This window comes from Ailuropoda melanoleuca, chromosome 10, assembly GCF_002007445.2.
Source record: "Ailuropoda melanoleuca isolate Jingjing chromosome 10, ASM200744v2, whole genome shotgun sequence".
Taxonomy (NCBI): domain Eukaryota; kingdom Metazoa; phylum Chordata; class Mammalia; order Carnivora; family Ursidae; genus Ailuropoda; species Ailuropoda melanoleuca.
In genome coordinates, this window is record NC_048227.1 from 72,001,052 (window position 1) to 72,007,277 (window position 6,226).

At 34.7% G+C, this 6,226-nt stretch overlaps 1 protein-coding gene across 4 annotated transcripts in view; it reads left to right on the forward strand.

Moving 5' to 3' along the window:
* NKAIN2 (sodium/potassium transporting ATPase interacting 2) overlaps positions 1 to 6,226 on the forward strand; it is a 968,851-nt gene that overhangs the window by 758,254 nt on the left and 204,371 nt on the right. The gene's annotated exons all lie outside the window — the stretch shown is intronic.

Genomic DNA, 6,226 nt, shown 5'->3' on the forward strand with positions numbered 1-6,226 from the left:
CAGAAAAGCTGACTCAGAACAAGTTCTGTTGTAAGCTTTTGCATCATTATTATCTTATTTTAATAAGTATGCATTTAAAGGATAGAATTTTCTTATCATTATTGAAATCCTGACTTCAATCTAAAAAACACTTAATTGTATTAAACCAAAGGCCATGTAGAAAAATTTAGAAAACATTATTTTATGCCAGAGGTTTGACCAAGTGTCCTTAACTCTATTTTTTAAACTAGAACTAACTCATTTGAATATTATCCAAATTCTCCTTTTTAAAATATTTCATTAAGTTGTTATTATTATTAGTTTGGTCATCTTCTTTAGGGCATCAGAATGAAAGAGCTGGAAATCTGAACTAAGTCATTAGTTAAAGGAATGGGAATCATTTACCTTGGAGAAGAAAGAGATAAGAAAATGAGTAGTATTAAAAACAAGTAGGTGAACATCGTGTTTTATAGACAGGATAGGTAGAACAGAAAGAATAGTGTGTATGTGTGTGTAACCAGAGATATATAGACATCTATACTGAAAGAAATTTGGTCTCCCTTGTGCTGGCTGTTTATAATATAATGAACTTGTCTAAGATTGCTTAGGTGTGACTGACTCCCTTGAGGCATACAAATGGGCTAAACTGGACCAGCCGTTCTATCCTGAGGTCTCCGTAATGTGACAAAGACTCAAGGGTGGGAGGGAATCTTGAGTGTTTCACTGCCAGTATAATTTAGAAAAAAATCATTTCTTTTATCAACTTTAAATTCTACAGTATGTATGGCCATCAACTGAATTTCAATCTTTCTTACAGCTAGAGAAACAAATAGTGGGTATTTCCACTGTTTTGTTTTCATTTCTTCTTCTTAGAACTACCATTCATTCTGAAAGTTCGTAAGAAGATTGCCATTTATATCTCAAATAAATATTCACCTTCTTCCCATAATGTATATGCATTCCAGTTTGATTATATAATTTGTGCTGAGATTTCATTTGAATCACTCCATCTCTTTGGAATAGATAAAGGTCTTATTTACAGAAACACAGTTTTTGTGTGAAAACTGCTAGGAAAAAAAGAATGCAGAATCAGGTAATACAGGTTGCTTTGCATTAATTAAAGGAGAAATTCTTCCCTTCCTTATTATTTGTGGTACAGCAGCAATTTATTTTAAATAAATTAAATTCACATAACTTAACAGAAATATTGACTAGCTTGAACTTACTTCTTTTATGTTCTTACTCTATGGTAAAATAGTCAAAGGATGAAGTTACCAGCCTGTAGCATACAGGGTAAATCTCTGTGGAAATCTAATTCTTAAAGCCTTATGCCCCAAAGGCAGCAGAGAATAGGGGTGGCTGAAGTCAGTGGACCCCGACTTTTGTTTCGACTATGTACAACTTACATATTGTATGGCTTAAAAATCTCTGGGGCAGAACCTTCCTCTCCTATAAAAGAAGCTATTAAGTCAGATGATCTCTAAGGTCACTTTTAAGCTTTATGAATATATGGATTCAAAGGGAAAAAAAAGTCCAAGAAAGATATAATCACAATACCCAAAAGTAAGTAGACATCTTAGAGTATAACTTCAAATCTTTTCCAACTATGTATCTCTGATGATGATTACTGATGTGGTTATTATGTATTATTTGCATGGGAGAGTCTAAAAGAACATCTGAATTTGGAAAGAACCAACTACAAAAGTAAGGGAAATAAGATAACCTTTTGGGAATTACCCTATCAAACTGACATGTTCAAGAGCCAAGAAATACAAAGTCAGCTAAAAGAGAGCAGGTAGCCCTCATGCCAGCAGGACTGGAATGTAACTTTTTGAATGTTTCAATATCTCCAAAGCATGCATGTGCAGAAGGGGAAATAATTGGAAGAATAGAAAAGGGAGCGTGAGTGCACAGATGGTGGCAGGGCCCACGCAAGCACAGTGCAGTGGGAAGTAAGGCTGAGCACTTTAAGTATTTCCATGTCAATAACAAGACCATTGTGAGATGGTGAGATGAATACATCAGGTTATCTTATCCTGATGCTATTAGAACCTCCATTCATCTAACTCCCTTATTCTGACTTTCTGCCCACCAAGCTACCTTCTATTATATTTTATGAATGTCTGCCTCTTGGAAGAAAGGGCACTGAGGATCTACACTTTGAATATTGCCTGTCTCTATCACAGTGATTTCTTGTGGAAAATTAAAATGGGCTTCTGATTATGATTTGGCTCCCTGTGTGCTTTACCACAGAGAGGATATGCTGCCAGTGTGACTGTTCTAGTCTATATAAGTATTTTTTCCCATTGTAAATTAATAAATAAGTAACCCAATTTTGTTTGAGATTTAGTTAACATGAATCAACACTCAGGGCACGAAAGCCATGGATACCAAGGGATGTCTGGTCATTCAAAACAGAGGGCCAGGTTTTTGGATGAGGCAGTTAATGAAGTCATTACCCAGTGAATTTTTACCTAGATCCAGCTGGCTTTTCTATGCAGAACATTCCATTCATCAACCTATTTCTAAAGGTAGAGAGAAATTTTACCAAGAGTATCTAAATAATCATTTTATATGGGTCAGTGCGCAGTTACTTTTGGAGTAAGAGAAGGCCTAAATATGATGGTACCTTGAGTATCTTTCAAGCTATGCTGACCCAACGTATATAAGAACTTCAAGCAGAATTACCAAAAAGTAAATATTTAATTTATTTTTTAAATCCCCACGAGAATGTAAGATCCAGAAAGACAAAAACTTCTTTTTGTTTTTCATTCTTTGTCCAGTATCTAGTACAGTGCCTGAAACATGGAAGATACCATTAAATACTTGTGGAATAAATAAACAGGACTTGTTCACATTTGCTGCCACTTCAATTTTTCAACTTCATTGCTATGCTGATTTTAAGCAAGTAATTTCAATTACATTGTTTTTGATATAGTCCATCATGAAAAATTTATTTACCTTTGCTTTTTAGCAGCTTGTCTATGAAGTGCCTACATAAGGTTTTCTTCATTTTCATCCTGCTTGAATTTGTAGATCTTTCCCCAGATTTGGGAAATTTTCAGCCATAGTTTCTTCAAATATTTTTTCTGACCCAATTTCATTTTCCTCTCCTTTTGGGTTGCGATTGAATGGATATTAGAACTTTAAAAAAATTGTATTTGGGTATAGTTGACACACAGGGTTACATTTGTTTCAGGCGTAGGACATAGTGATTCAGCATTCTCTATCTATCATTCTGTGTGACTACAAATGTAGCTACCATCTGTTACCATACAGTGCTATTATAACACCATTGACTAAATTCCCTATGCTGTGCCTTTTATTCCTTTGACTTACCATTCCACAACTGGTAGCCCGTGTCTCCCACTCCCCTTTACCCATTTGCCCATCATACCACTCCCCTACCCTCTAGCAACCATTAGTTTGTTCTCTGTATTTACAGGCCTGGTTCTGCTTTTTTGTTTGTTTGTTTATTCATTTGTTTTGTTCTTTAGATTTCACGTATGAGTGAAATCATATGGTATTTGTCTTTCTCTATCTGATCTTTTCACTTAACATGATACCCTCTAGGTCCATCCATGTTGTCATAAATGGCAAGGTTTCATCATTTTATGGCTGGGTAATATTCCATCACATAGATCTCACGTATCTTCTTTTGGCTATTAAAACTTTTGGTACTGTAACACAAATTCCTAAGGTTCTGGTCATTTTTTTCTATTCTTAGTCCTTCTGTTCTTCAGATTACATACTTTTTGTTGCTCTCTCTTCATTTTTACTCATTTTTCTGTCATCTTAATCTGCTATTAAGCCTGTCCAGTGGGTATTGTTTTTCAGATACTTGTATTGTAGTTACAGAATTCTCATTTGGTTCTTTTTTAAAAAAAATAGTTTTACTTCTCTGCTGGTATTTCCTATCTTTTCATTTGCTGTGAGGATATTTTTGTTCTCATCATCCAGTGTTATATCAGCTGCTTTAAAACCTGTCTGCTCGTTCCAAAATCTGATTCACTGCAAGGCTGTTTTCAGTTGATTGTTTTTCTTTTCCAAATGAGTTATTTTTTCTGGAATCTTTATATGTGGGCTCTACCCTGAATGTTGTCATGTTTATATTGTGGAGACTTACGATCTGTTATCATACTCTTAAGATAACAGAATCTACTCTGAAGATTTGACTCTCATTTATTTATTAGTTTTAGTAGGCAGTTAAATTCACTGGATTCAAATGCAAGTCAAATTCTGTCTCTTGAGCAGGAGCTGAAATCTCTATTTAGTTCTTTTTAGTTCTTTTCTTCATTCTACTACTTGGAGTCAGCTCTTGGGTTAGGACACAGCTAGAGATCTGGGCAGATTCATACACAGAATTTGGGGATAGTCTTCTCTGGCTATCTCCTTTTTGTGGTCTCCCTGTACTTCCCAGCATCTATAGTTGCCTTCAACCCTGTTCTCTTATTCTTCTGACCAGAAATTCAGTGGATTTTTATTCTGATTTTTTTTTTAAAGATTTTATTTATTTATTCGACAGAGATAGAGACAGCCAGCGANACTTCTACCTGCCTTTCTTCACTTTCCAATGCCTTCAGACTTTTTGTATTTTGCCCAAACTTTGTGGTTGTTATTTGCAGGAGTGTTGGTCTAGCATAGCTTACTAGACCATACCAGAATTAATGAATTCCCAAATATCCCACAAGGAACAGTTTAGATAACATATCCACACTGAATCCTTCTCCCATCTTCTTTTCATGTAAACCTCTTCAGCATAATTTTATATTTTTATGTAACTGTCAGGTTCTAGGTCATATCATAGTACTTCATAAGCATATGTTAGCTGCCTTATTTGCTGAATTATTAACTCCTTTAGTGAAAGGATTCACTCATGGCTGAAATGGTCACTAGATAAATGAACAAATAGGATACACACAGCTTATAAAAATTGTGAGTGGGATTATAAATTCCAAAACCTTAGTGGGGTCCCACAAATAGTAACTATGTAATCCTCTATGATTTGACTCCCATGTATGAGAAGAATTGTGTTGAGGAGACATATTAGTAAATATAGGCCTAATAGAAGATTAAATTTTCTTTGTATTCGTGACTATTTGTGGATATTTCAAATTCCCAGCTGAACCCCAACATTCAAATGGGAGAATTCTAAGGAATACCTGGGCTTACGAAACAGTCTACTTAAAGACAAATTTGGAGTTGAGAAGGAAGAAATTTGTTTCTTGTAGTTGGACAAATGAATGCAAAAGCAAATATTTTATTCAAAATAAGAAATATAATGAGTAAAGGAGCACAATTTCTGCACAAGTTTATATCAGCAATAACACGTGTTTGAAATTCATTCATTCTTCAGTAATTTTCATAGGATGACTCTAGTAGTAAAGTCATTAATACCTTATTTTGGATTGTTTCAATGAAGAACAAATTCTCCCTTTTGCATTTCCCTACAAATTCCTTTCCTATATTTACGGTTAGATACTTAGAAGTTACTGTCCGTATGTTTCACTTTATAAGTTTGTTCCCCTTGGGTGCCTGAGTGGCTCAGTCAGTTAAGCATCTGACTCCTGATCTCAGTTCAGGTCTCGATCTCACAGTCTTGAGTTCAAGACCTGTGTTGGGCTCCATGCTGGGCGTGGAGACTACTTAATAAATAAATAAATAAATAAATAAATAAATAAAATATAAATTCGTTCTCCAAATACGAGTCAACAAACCTGAAGCTACTTTACTGATGAATCCAAATTTCATAAGGAACAGTACTTTCTACAATTCCAAAAAGAAAGATACTTAGAAGCAGGGGGAACTTGGTGGCTATGAGGAGCAAATTCATAGATTATTTTAATGCCTTAATTGGGGGGGAGGAAGTAGTTCAATCAAAAGATGGTTTTGAGACACATGTTACAATTGCAGGCCCATTAAATGTGAAAAAAAAAGGAAGAAGCATGGTTCATATATTCATAAAGCATTTCTTCTGAATAGTTTGTTGTGACATTGTTGATATGGTAATCATCTTCTGGGCCAGGTGTTTCTGCATACATGAGTTTTTTAAATAAAGCACGGTTTCCTTCAGATGAATCCAAAATAAGACTGCATTTCATCTAAGATTTCTACACATCTTTTTTTGAAAAAATAGAAAAAAACTTCCTCTCCTCCCAGAAGTTCCTGGAAACGTTTCCACATTAATCATCACATTTAAGGAAAAGAATTAAATTGCATAATTAGAACATGAAGACTAAATTATTTT